The sequence below is a fragment of the Cajanus cajan genome, chromosome 11 (assembly GCF_000230855.2).
Source record: "Cajanus cajan strain Asha chromosome 11, NIPB_CcT2T_4, whole genome shotgun sequence".
Classification (NCBI taxonomy): domain Eukaryota; kingdom Viridiplantae; phylum Streptophyta; class Magnoliopsida; order Fabales; family Fabaceae; genus Cajanus; species Cajanus cajan.
The window spans coordinates 4,364,006-4,374,770 of NC_138527.1; positions in this window are offsets into that span (position 1 = coordinate 4,364,006).

Sequence of the window (10,765 nt, forward strand, 5' to 3'; positions counted from 1 at the left end):
TATTAAGTGGAAGAGCCAGATCATCAAAGTCATTACATTTCATATACCCTAAGGTTAGCAAATTAATTCATACAGTCAATAATATTTAAATTTATTGACTTTGGAATTAATAGTTATTTGTTTCTCATTTTAGTGTAATAAGCAACAAGACTCGTTTGAATGTGGCTATTACATCATGTATTGGATGAAAGCCATAGTTTCTGCGGGTATTATTGATTCTTGGGCGCAGGTAATTCATATCAAAATTTATTTAACTATATTTACCTTTAGAATAATTAACATTGCATATTAATGACACTTAAATTACCCTTTCAGGTCTTTCAAGATCCATCTCCATTGCCCGAAGATGAGATGCTCAAGATAACAGAACAATGGGCAACTTTTTTTCTAAGTTTAGTTAGTTAGATATTATGTTAATAGTTTGATAGTTAGTTAGTTTAGTTAGTTAGATAGCATTGACAAACATGTTTTATAGCTTTTTTAGGATAATAGGATTTACATTGTCATAATTTATGTTTTTTAAGATTTATATATTATTTTCTTTTTGTCATTCAATTTTGAAATACAATTTGAATTTCTATTCTGGACTGCCTGGTTTAGATTTGGTATTCTGGATTATATTTATATACAGGTGTTGGGTATATCAATTTACAAATGTTTTTAAAAAAAAAACTCCCACAATTTACGTCGGACAAGGCCATGTCCGACGTAAAATTGTGGCATGATTTTGCCCCTTTTTACGTCGGTCTGGAAAAATCCCCGACATAAATTTACGTCGTCTTTCAGAGGCGGCGTAAATTTACGACTCCCGTATTAACGTCGGACCCTTTTCCGACGTAAAAGGGTCAAAATACACGACGTAAAAGACCCTTTGTGTACTAGTGTAAGCTTCAAAGTCTCCTTTGCAGGTACCTCCCCCATCTCGGAGTGATCAATGTACCAAGTAGGAGAGGCCCACCAATCTCATTAGGAGATCCCCCCTACACCGATCTCAGGTGAGAACAATAATTAATCATCATACAATAGTAGGGTGCATAAGTAATGGACATAAACTACATATTATCATGCATGTGGCACTAGTAAAACATAACATGGTGCATTGTCGTTACCAACACATAAAGTAGCCTAATAGTATATGTCGAGTCATACCCTTAATGAACTTTCACTAGGAGGACATACTAACAAGGTCTAGTTGGGATAGCTGAGTACGCAAGATACATCCATTACACAAAATGGGTAAGATTGGAACTTCTAAACTAAGTTATCCCCAAAGATTGATCCTTAAGCTTTCACACAAGGGTGTATTTCCTAGCGATATATTCCATATCGTACCCTTAAAAACATTTATGCATATGATGCATGTCAACCAAGACTCTATAAATTATCATATCATCTCATCATGTCATTCCAACTATATCAACTTAGCTCATATTGTATAATCATCAAATATTCTCAATATAGCAATCAACAGTACAACTATATTCATTAAAGGTTAGCAATCAATAGGAAAAGGAATTACATCACAACCATTCATGGATCACATGAGAGAAAAAGTATAAGATTCACATCATACTAGCAAGATTCATTAAACAAAGAAGGAACGAACATAATTGGATAACTGGTGCTTAGCGTAATATTGGGCACTAAACGTAGGGCTTCTAGAAAGTAACCTGATGAAGATTTTCGCAAACCTATCACTTGGCAAGTGAACCAAGTTTCGAAGTAGTATTTAAAGATCGTCCTCAGGGATTTGCGTGTTTAGTAACTCTCGCTCAAATGATTTAAAAGAGAATGAGTTTAAAAATTCAATTGAGTGAAAACAGATTCAAACAACACAATAAGGCAAATGTAGTAAAGACAATGATTAAGAAACAAGGATTGGCTCAGATGCACTTGCTAACTCATAGATCTTCTTAGCATAAATGCAATTCTAATTTCATTATTTCCACATTCATTAAATAATCCAACAAGATTCCTCAAGGTTGAATCCTAAAGTCATTAAGCTCAAAACATGATTCCTCAATGTTTTGAGTCTAACACTTCGCATTAAGAACAATAACTTGAACAATGTGACTAACCAAATCAAGTCTATTCCTAGAACAAGAGGTGATTAGGTGCAAGATTCAGTTCGGGTTTTCGAAAGCGTTTTCCAACTGGATTCAAAAGCCAAAAATCATACAACGGTTGATCAAGCCGATATAAGCGTTAAGCGAAGAATCATTACACAAATAATGAGATCAAAATGCATATATTTAAGAAGAAGAGGAGTTAGTAGTTACATCTAACCAATCCTTAAGAAGTTTAGCCACCCATGGCCATTACAGAATCAAAGAGTGAAAAGAAGAAATTACAAAGCAAAGGATGAAGAAATGGAGTTGATCTTCGTTCCCAAAGGATCCAGCTTCCAAGTCTCTGTTCTTCCTTCGTTCTTCCTTCTTCCCAAGCTTTTCCCCTGTTTTTCTCTGTTAAATTCGTCCTCCGTATTCTCTGTTTTTCCCCTTTTATATTGGCTTCAAAACAAGGCCAAAAAGTAACTTTTATATCCACGGCTGCAGCTGCAGATCCACGGCTATAGCTGTGGAGAGTCCTTCAGGGTGAAGAAACCTCCAAGGCTGCAGCTGTGGTTTCACAGCTATAGCTGTGGCAACTCCTTCAAACTTAAGGAACCTCCAACGCTCAAGCGGTGAAGCCACAGCTATGGCTGTGGATCTCTGGAGTTGGTGTTGGGTCCTGGGTGCTTCCATGTCTTTAGCTGAGAGTCCACAGCTTTAGCTTCAACTCTCTGGAGCTTCAAGTTTGCATTTCAGATTTCCACAGCTCGAGCTCCAGATCCACAACTATAGCTTCAAGTCTCTGGAACAAAAAATGAGCATTCCAGATTTCCACAGCTATAGCTGCAGAACCACAGCTATAGCTGCAAGTCTCTGGACCTCTAAATCCTTCCCAGACTTCCACAGCTCAAGCTCCAGATCCACAGCTATGGCTGTGGATCTCTGCCTAGCCAAAAGATCCTGCACAAAATGAGAAAATTCATTAAGATTGCTACTACTCCTCTACTCTTATAGTATGACTTAATTCTATAAATAAAGGGGGGTAAAATAACATATATAATATCTACAATTACCAAAAAGAGTACCAAAAGTTGAGTGTAAATCATACATAAAAGACACTCAACAACTACCCCAACTTAATCTCTTGTTGGTCCCCAACAAGATACCAATCAAAAACCAAAAAGGTTACTTCCTACCATGAGATTTCTTCTATATCAACAATAGATAAACACTCAATCAATTCACCATCAAAAACCAATTTCTACTTACTGAGGTGCCCACAACAACAACCATGCCCAAACACAAAAATTGCAAGGCAAATCATAGCATGAACATTACAAACCAATATCTGAACATACTCTCTCAACAATGGCTCTCCAGGGTGAGTGTTTCTCTCAAGTCCATTTATCATTTCTATGAACATAAGCATTGATATCATCTCTTCAGTACTACTCTTTGAGAGAAATTAAGGATCACAAGGACTTTTTTTGGAAAGTTGAGGGTTGACTGAGGCTTGGTTAACAAAGGAATGTGGTTTTTCAGATTAACAGGGTTTAAACTCAAGAGAGTAAAATGAACATGAACCAAACACTCAACTTTGCTCACTCTAAATATTCAACTCCAACCAGATCTCTCAGCCCAAAATCTTCCTCTAATTACACACCCTCTTTCCTTAAGGTTCTTTGCCTAGATTTCAAGAGGTCCCTCTCTCTTTTAAGACTCTTTGTACAGGTGCTTGCTTATTTTGCTCTTGATTTGATTTGATTTTTTGATTTTTTTGATTTTTTGATTTTTTGATTTTTTGATTTTTTTTCGTTTTTTTGTTTTTTGTTTTTGTTTTTTTTTTTTTTTTTTGAGATCAAAATAATGACAGAATGAAAATAACAAGCACACTTGAATGTGAACAGAGAAAAATGATGGAGGGGTGACTCTTCCCTTCAACTTGCATTGGCTTACTTTCCCCATTTTCTTTCCACTTGGCAATTCTTACCAACTACCCCAACTTAATCCCCAATTCATTTTCATTTACTCTCAAGAGTTTGGTCAGGGTGATGAGTTGGTATTTGGGAAAGGTTTAAGGTGATTTGAAGGTTAAGGCTCAAACAGGTTTTAAACGATGGATTCAATTATGGCTAACTGTTTAGCTCTAGGCTTAAAAAGATTTCAGTTATTTACAATGGAATGCCTTGATCCTGTCCAAAACTTTCTCACAAGAACAATCATTCAAGACTCAACCAATGCAAACACATATGCTATGATGATGGCTCTCAAAGTATAAGTGTATATGATAGATGCATTGTTTAGTCTCTCTCACTCACCAGCTTGGCTAAATGTTCAATTACTGATCTTTCATGCCATGCTAATCAAATAACTCACAATTTCATGATCAAACAAAGTTGGATGAGTGCAACCTCAAAGCAAGTCTCAAAACAACCATTTTAAGGTGAATCAAAAGATGTGTTTTCACTCTTGTTGATCTAAAAGCCATCTCATTTACTACCTTTCAAAAATGATTTTCAATTTTTCCAATTTTTTTTTTCATAATAAGTATATAAACTACCACATAGTTCAAACAATTAACAAAACAGAACCTAAAACAACTGGAATTTAAAATGACTGGAATTTAAAATGGCATAAAATTAAAGTGGAACTTCTCTTCCTCAAAATGAGGGTGACAGCGACCCTCCATTCTCTCCTTTTCATCATTGCTTGCTCATGCTCCTGCTCTCCACCATGAAGTTGTTCACCTTGATCTCCTTGATCTCTACCCCCTCCAGAAAATATAGGACTGTCCCCAGGCCACTTCAGATGGTGGTGGTGAGGTTGGTGCATCTGGGATTTTATGAGTGGCGTTAGAGCTTCCGCTTGAACCGCCACCTCTTGAACAACTATCTGAAAATTTTACAACCAATTCTTGCAACCAAGTTAGTCTACAAGTTGATCAAACAAAACACAATTCTTCATGGGGCATAAGGAATGATCAATAAACATTCTAACATGTGAAACACTAAAGTTATTTCAAAGCCACCAATGAACAAGCAAATATTTCCTACTAGCTCCCATGATCAACCAACCATAATGATTTTACACTTTAAATAAAGAACACAAATTCACTCGAGCATTTAACCAAACACGTGGTGTACATGAGAAAGAAAAGCAAAATGCAAGTGAATTCTTGCCATGCAAGGTTTACATTTCTTCACAAAAATGAAACATTTCAGTGATCACCTTTTTCAAAGCTTTCATTGTGTTCAAATCAAAAACTTTTCTCATTTAGGCATTTCTTCGAACACAAAACAGGCAGAAATCATGCATGTTCACGTTGAAAACTCAAACCCCCAAATTCATGCAATTCCACATTTGTGCACAATGGATGATGAAGAACAAAGGTTTTATGTAGATTATGAAGAAAGGAGATGAAATGTGAGGAGATGAGGAGGTTTCGTGAGGGGAGGAAGAGAAACAAAGGAGTGGATAGAGGGGTTCAGTTTTAAAATTGACCCAAATGGTGGAGTTCCCTGGTCTTAAATTGGCGCCAGAAAATTGGCGCTAAGGCTGTGGTTTTGGCACTTGAGCGCTGGGGATTGCATATGCTACCAGAGAGTTAGCCCCATGGCTGTGAGCTTGGCGCTCCAGCTGTGAAGTTTTTAAGCTCAAGGAATCCAGAGAGGTGGCGCTATAGTGCTGGAAATTAAACATGTATTAGGCTTAGGCAGAAATTTCGCGCCATAGCTGTGTATGTGACGCTGCAGCGGTGGAATTGTTGAGCTTATTGGAGGCTCCAGTGGTTTGGCGCTAAGGCGGTGGGCTTTGGAGCTTCAGCTGTGGATTCTAATCACATAAAAAACTTGGCAGAGACTTGGCGCCTTAGCTGTGGCATCCAGCGCTGGAGCGTTGAGTGCTGGAAAATCACAAAACTGGACCAGAGACTTAACGCTATGGCCGTGGTCCTGGGGCTTCAGCTGTGGACGTTCAAAATGTAATTTGCTCAAACAGAGAGTTGGCGCCATGGCTGTGGAGCCTGGCGCTGTAGCTGTGGAATTTTGAGATCAAGGGTGATCTCCAGAGAGCTAGCGCTTGAGCGGCGTGATTTGGCGCTACAGCGTTGAGAAAAATAATGACCCTAAACACCAACAGAGAGTTGGCGCCTTAGCTGTGAATGTGACGCTAAAGCGGTGAGACTTAGAGTTTCAATTTCAACACTCGAAACCAGTTCACAATAATTTCTATCAGTTTTCAAAGATAATTAACATTGACCATGAACATACCACTCAAAAGAACACATCCTCAAGGGATTCACTTACCAAACACATATATAGAAAACCAACCAATGATCAAATTTCTTATGACAACATAATACTCAAAGCTACCCAAGCAACTATAATTCACCCAAAGATAACATCTCACAGACCAAAGCTTTACGAAATAAGTATGCCGCCAACATGACCATGAAACTCAAAACATTACAAAGTATTATAACCACCAAGACATTCCATTACACATCACAAAACACATTCTACTGCACATTATAAAGCATCAAAATAATTTCCTACCTACTAACACAACAAGCACAAGACACGTAACCAATATGATCAACAGTTTTAACACATTACATAACATTCAAAACACCAATCAACATGCATTACTATTATAAAATTAAGCATATCTATGAACAAAACTCTTACTACACACTCATTCCACACAAAACTAATAAAAAAAAACCAGAAATTAAACAGAACATGCTAATTTAATGTCTTTAGCTTGACAATTCCAGATTGCTCATGGCTACTTCAAATGTGTACTGGCAGTGAATCTCTCAATTTCACCACCCAAATAGTGCTTGAGCCTCTGACCATTAACTAGCCAAGTCCGTCCAGAGACGGGATCTTCAAGTTCAATTGCCCCATATGATTTGACATATTTAATTAAGGAAGGACCTGACCACTTAGATTTGAGCTTCCCAGGGAAAAGTTTCAACCTAGAATTGAACAGTAATACCTGCTGGCCAGGTTGGAAGTTCCTATTTAGAATATTCTTGTCATGGCATATCTTGGCTTTGTGCTTGTAGGACTTAGAAGACTCATAAGCTTTCAATCTCCTTTCTTCTCATTCATGCAATTGAAGTTGTCTTTTCTCCCCTGCTGCCTTCAAATCATAATTTAAGGCCTTCAAAGCCCAAAATGCTTTGTGTTCCAATTCCACTGGCAGATGATAGGCTTTACCCATGACCTTTTCCAATTCTTTGTTAGAGATAGGCAAAGTCTTCTCTAGTGGCGATGAGCTCTTGAAATCATTTTGAGTTTCCAAGTACGCATCAGCTAATGCATCAATTCTAAAACATTCTTTGTTGCCTTTTGGAAACTTCGTTGTTTCAAATACATTGAAACTCACTTCCTCATCTTGGACTCTCACCTTCAGCTTTCCATCATCCATGTCTATGATAACTCTAGCTGTCTTCATGAAAGGTCTTCCCAGAATTAATGGAACTTCCAAATCTTCTTCCATGTCCATCACTACAAAATCAACTGGGAACATGAACTTGTCGACCTTCACGATCATATCTTCCACTATGCCATGTGGAAGCTTAATTGATCTGTCTGCCAACTGTAAAGTCATTCTTGTAGGTCTCACTTCCACTTCTCCTATCTTTTTCAACATGGATAAAGGCATCAAATTAATACTGGCTCCAAGATCTAAGAGTGCCTTACCCACTGACAGATTACCAATTGATACAGGGAGAGTGAAACTGCCTGGATCTCTGGACTTTTGAGGTAGAGACTTCTGTATAATGGCACTGCATCCTGCTTCAAGCTCCACAGTCTCTTCTTCAAGAATTCTCCTTTTCTTAGTTAACAATTCCTTCATGAACCTAGCATATGTGGGCATTTGCTCCATGGCTTCAGTGAAAGGAATATTAATCTGGAGCTTTTTTATGATATCCAGAAATCTCAAGAACTGCCTTTCTTTTTCTTTCTTGGAAGGAGCATGAGGGTAAGGTAAGTTCTTTACAGGAACAACAAAATTAACTTCCTTGCCCTTCTTTTTATTCTTCTCCTTCTCAACTTCATTTTTCTCTCTTATTTTCTCATTATTTACATTTTCACTCTTATTGTTTTCTTCCTCATTCTTCTCACTTTCTTCCTCAACCTCCTTCAATTCATTATTTTCTCCCTCATTCTCAGCACCCTCATTATTCTCACTCACTCCAACATCTGCACCAACTACCTTCCCACTTCTTGTTGTTATGGCCTTGCAATGCTCTTTAGGGTTGGTCTTGGTATTGGCTAAGAATGGTCCTCCAGACATGTTAGCTAATTGTTTAGCTAGCTGACCCACCTGCACCTCCAAGTTCTTGATAGATGCCTCTGTATTCTTCTGGTTGTTCATAGACACCTGCATGAACTGGTTCAGAGTATCCTCCAACTTGCTGGTTCTTTCATGCATAAAAGGATAAGCAGGCTGGTGTTGTTGTTGTTGTTGTGGTGGTGTGATAAATCATGATTTGATATGTATCTTTTCCTTTAATTTAGCTATTTTACATTCCATCCATGGCTAATTATAGGATTTAGATAGATATGTGTGTTGTTGGGCCTAATTGGATAGTTGGGAATTATTATTCTAAATTTTGCTGTTTTTGGGCTGATGAACATGTCTCGGTTTTCAGGCCATAACTTGGGCTGTGGTGATCCAAATGGAGCAAACTTGGTGGCCCTGGAAAGCTGAGACAAAGACCTAAAACTTTGCAGAAGGCGCCGTTGGCAACTTCGATCATCTAGAAGGCCAAATTCGGTGGTCAATAATCGGTGCGGAAAAGAATATGGAATCCAACTCATCCCACCAACAACACCAAATCATCCCACCACCTACACAACTCATCCCATTTCGTTTTGTCTACACTTTTTCCCATTATTTTACAGTTTTTATGTGTTGTATGAAGGCTATAAATAGGCCTTCATTTCTCCATTGCAAGATATCCCAAAAACACCTTCAAATAAGTTACTCTTGGGTGTTCTTCTACCTCCCTTCTCTTTGTTTTCTTTAAGTTTATTTTCTCTCTTGTAGTTGCAATTTATGTTTTATTGTCTTCTCCTTTTGTATGCATTTTAGTTCTGTTCTTTGCCTCCTCCATGGAAGGCTAGGTTGTAATACTCTTTAACTTGATTTAATGCATTTTCATTTTCCTTGCATTTTCATTTCATTTCTATTTTAATGGAAGGCTAAAACCTTTGGGTTGGTTTCTTGTTATGGATTGTAATCTCTGTTTGAGGTTGTGTATGTTTGTATGTCTCTGTTCTACTTTGTTCTTCTTCATTTAACCTCTATATCAGTATGTCCATGCTTAATGGGCTATGCTTAATGACACAGTTGCTTAATCTGTGAAGAGGTTGATGTTGTATACGTTTGCTTAATTCGTGTAGGGAAATCTTGAGTTAATCTTCGCTTAGTTGGTTAACTCGGATGGAACAAGGATTAAGTGGTTAATAGAGCAATCTTATTGTGAACCAAGGATAAGAGAGTTACAATCCAAACAAGAAGCCAATCTATTTTACTTGTTGTGTTATCTACATTTTATTGTGTTATAAACTTAAATCTGAACAACCAAATTTCCCCCCCATTTGGTGTGTTTAAGCCTTTGGCAGATAAAAATGGTCCTTGAGAGACGACCTAGGACAACTTCCTAGTACTACATTTAATTGTTTTTATTTGACCGGATACGACTTCGATCAAATTTGGCGCCGTTGCCGGGGATTAAAGGTGTCATTTTGTTATATTAGATATCTTTCATTTTATTTTATTTTCATTTTCTCTTTGTATTTTTGTATAGTGTATGACAAGATCTTCTACTAGTCCTTTACTTGATTTGGATCCTGAAATTGAAAGAACACTAAGGATAACTAGAAGAAGACTTTTTAGAAATACTTCTAATAATCAAAACCCCCCTTTATTTTAATTTCCGTTGAGTTGTGACGGCTCATAAAAAATTTGGAGTATGGAAGTTGGTGACATAGTAGTTCGGTTCAATATTCTTGATTCGAAATGTCCATTTGAGGATCATTCTGTTTTCGGAGCCAAATTACTTTCTCATCCTGATTACATTGATTTCCTTGAATTCCTTGATTTTGTTGAAGATGAGTGTATATCTGATTTTGCACTTAATATTGATTTTCCATCTTTGATGGACACTCATCATGTTTGTTCTGATTCCATGAGATGCGCTATCTGTGTTGAAATTGAAAATGCTTTGCATCCACATTCTTTAGATACACTTGTATCCATGGATATTGAGGGCGGTTCTATTTTAATTGATACATCTAACCCCTTTAGTGAGGTGCATTCTGCACAAGCACACTTTCTTTTTGCAGGTTCTTATTTTGTGCCACCACCTCCATTGAGGAAGGATCATTATCCACCACCCTTTGATGATTGGCTGTTGGAGATTTCACACCCGCCGCACCACTCCCATTGCCATCTTTCACCTGATGCTATTTCCAATGCCATCTCTGCAGTGTCTTGGCATCCACCATGACCTAGGGAGTTTTCTTTCCCTTCTCCTTCTTTACTTTTATTGCACTTGTCAAGATTTATTGATTATTCTGATTGCTTTGATCTTCTGTTTGGGCCACATTGGGACAATGTGTGATTTAAGTATGGGGGAGGAACTATTTTAGTTATATGTTTGTAGGTTTAATTGTTATTTTTGGGTCTAGGTTTTA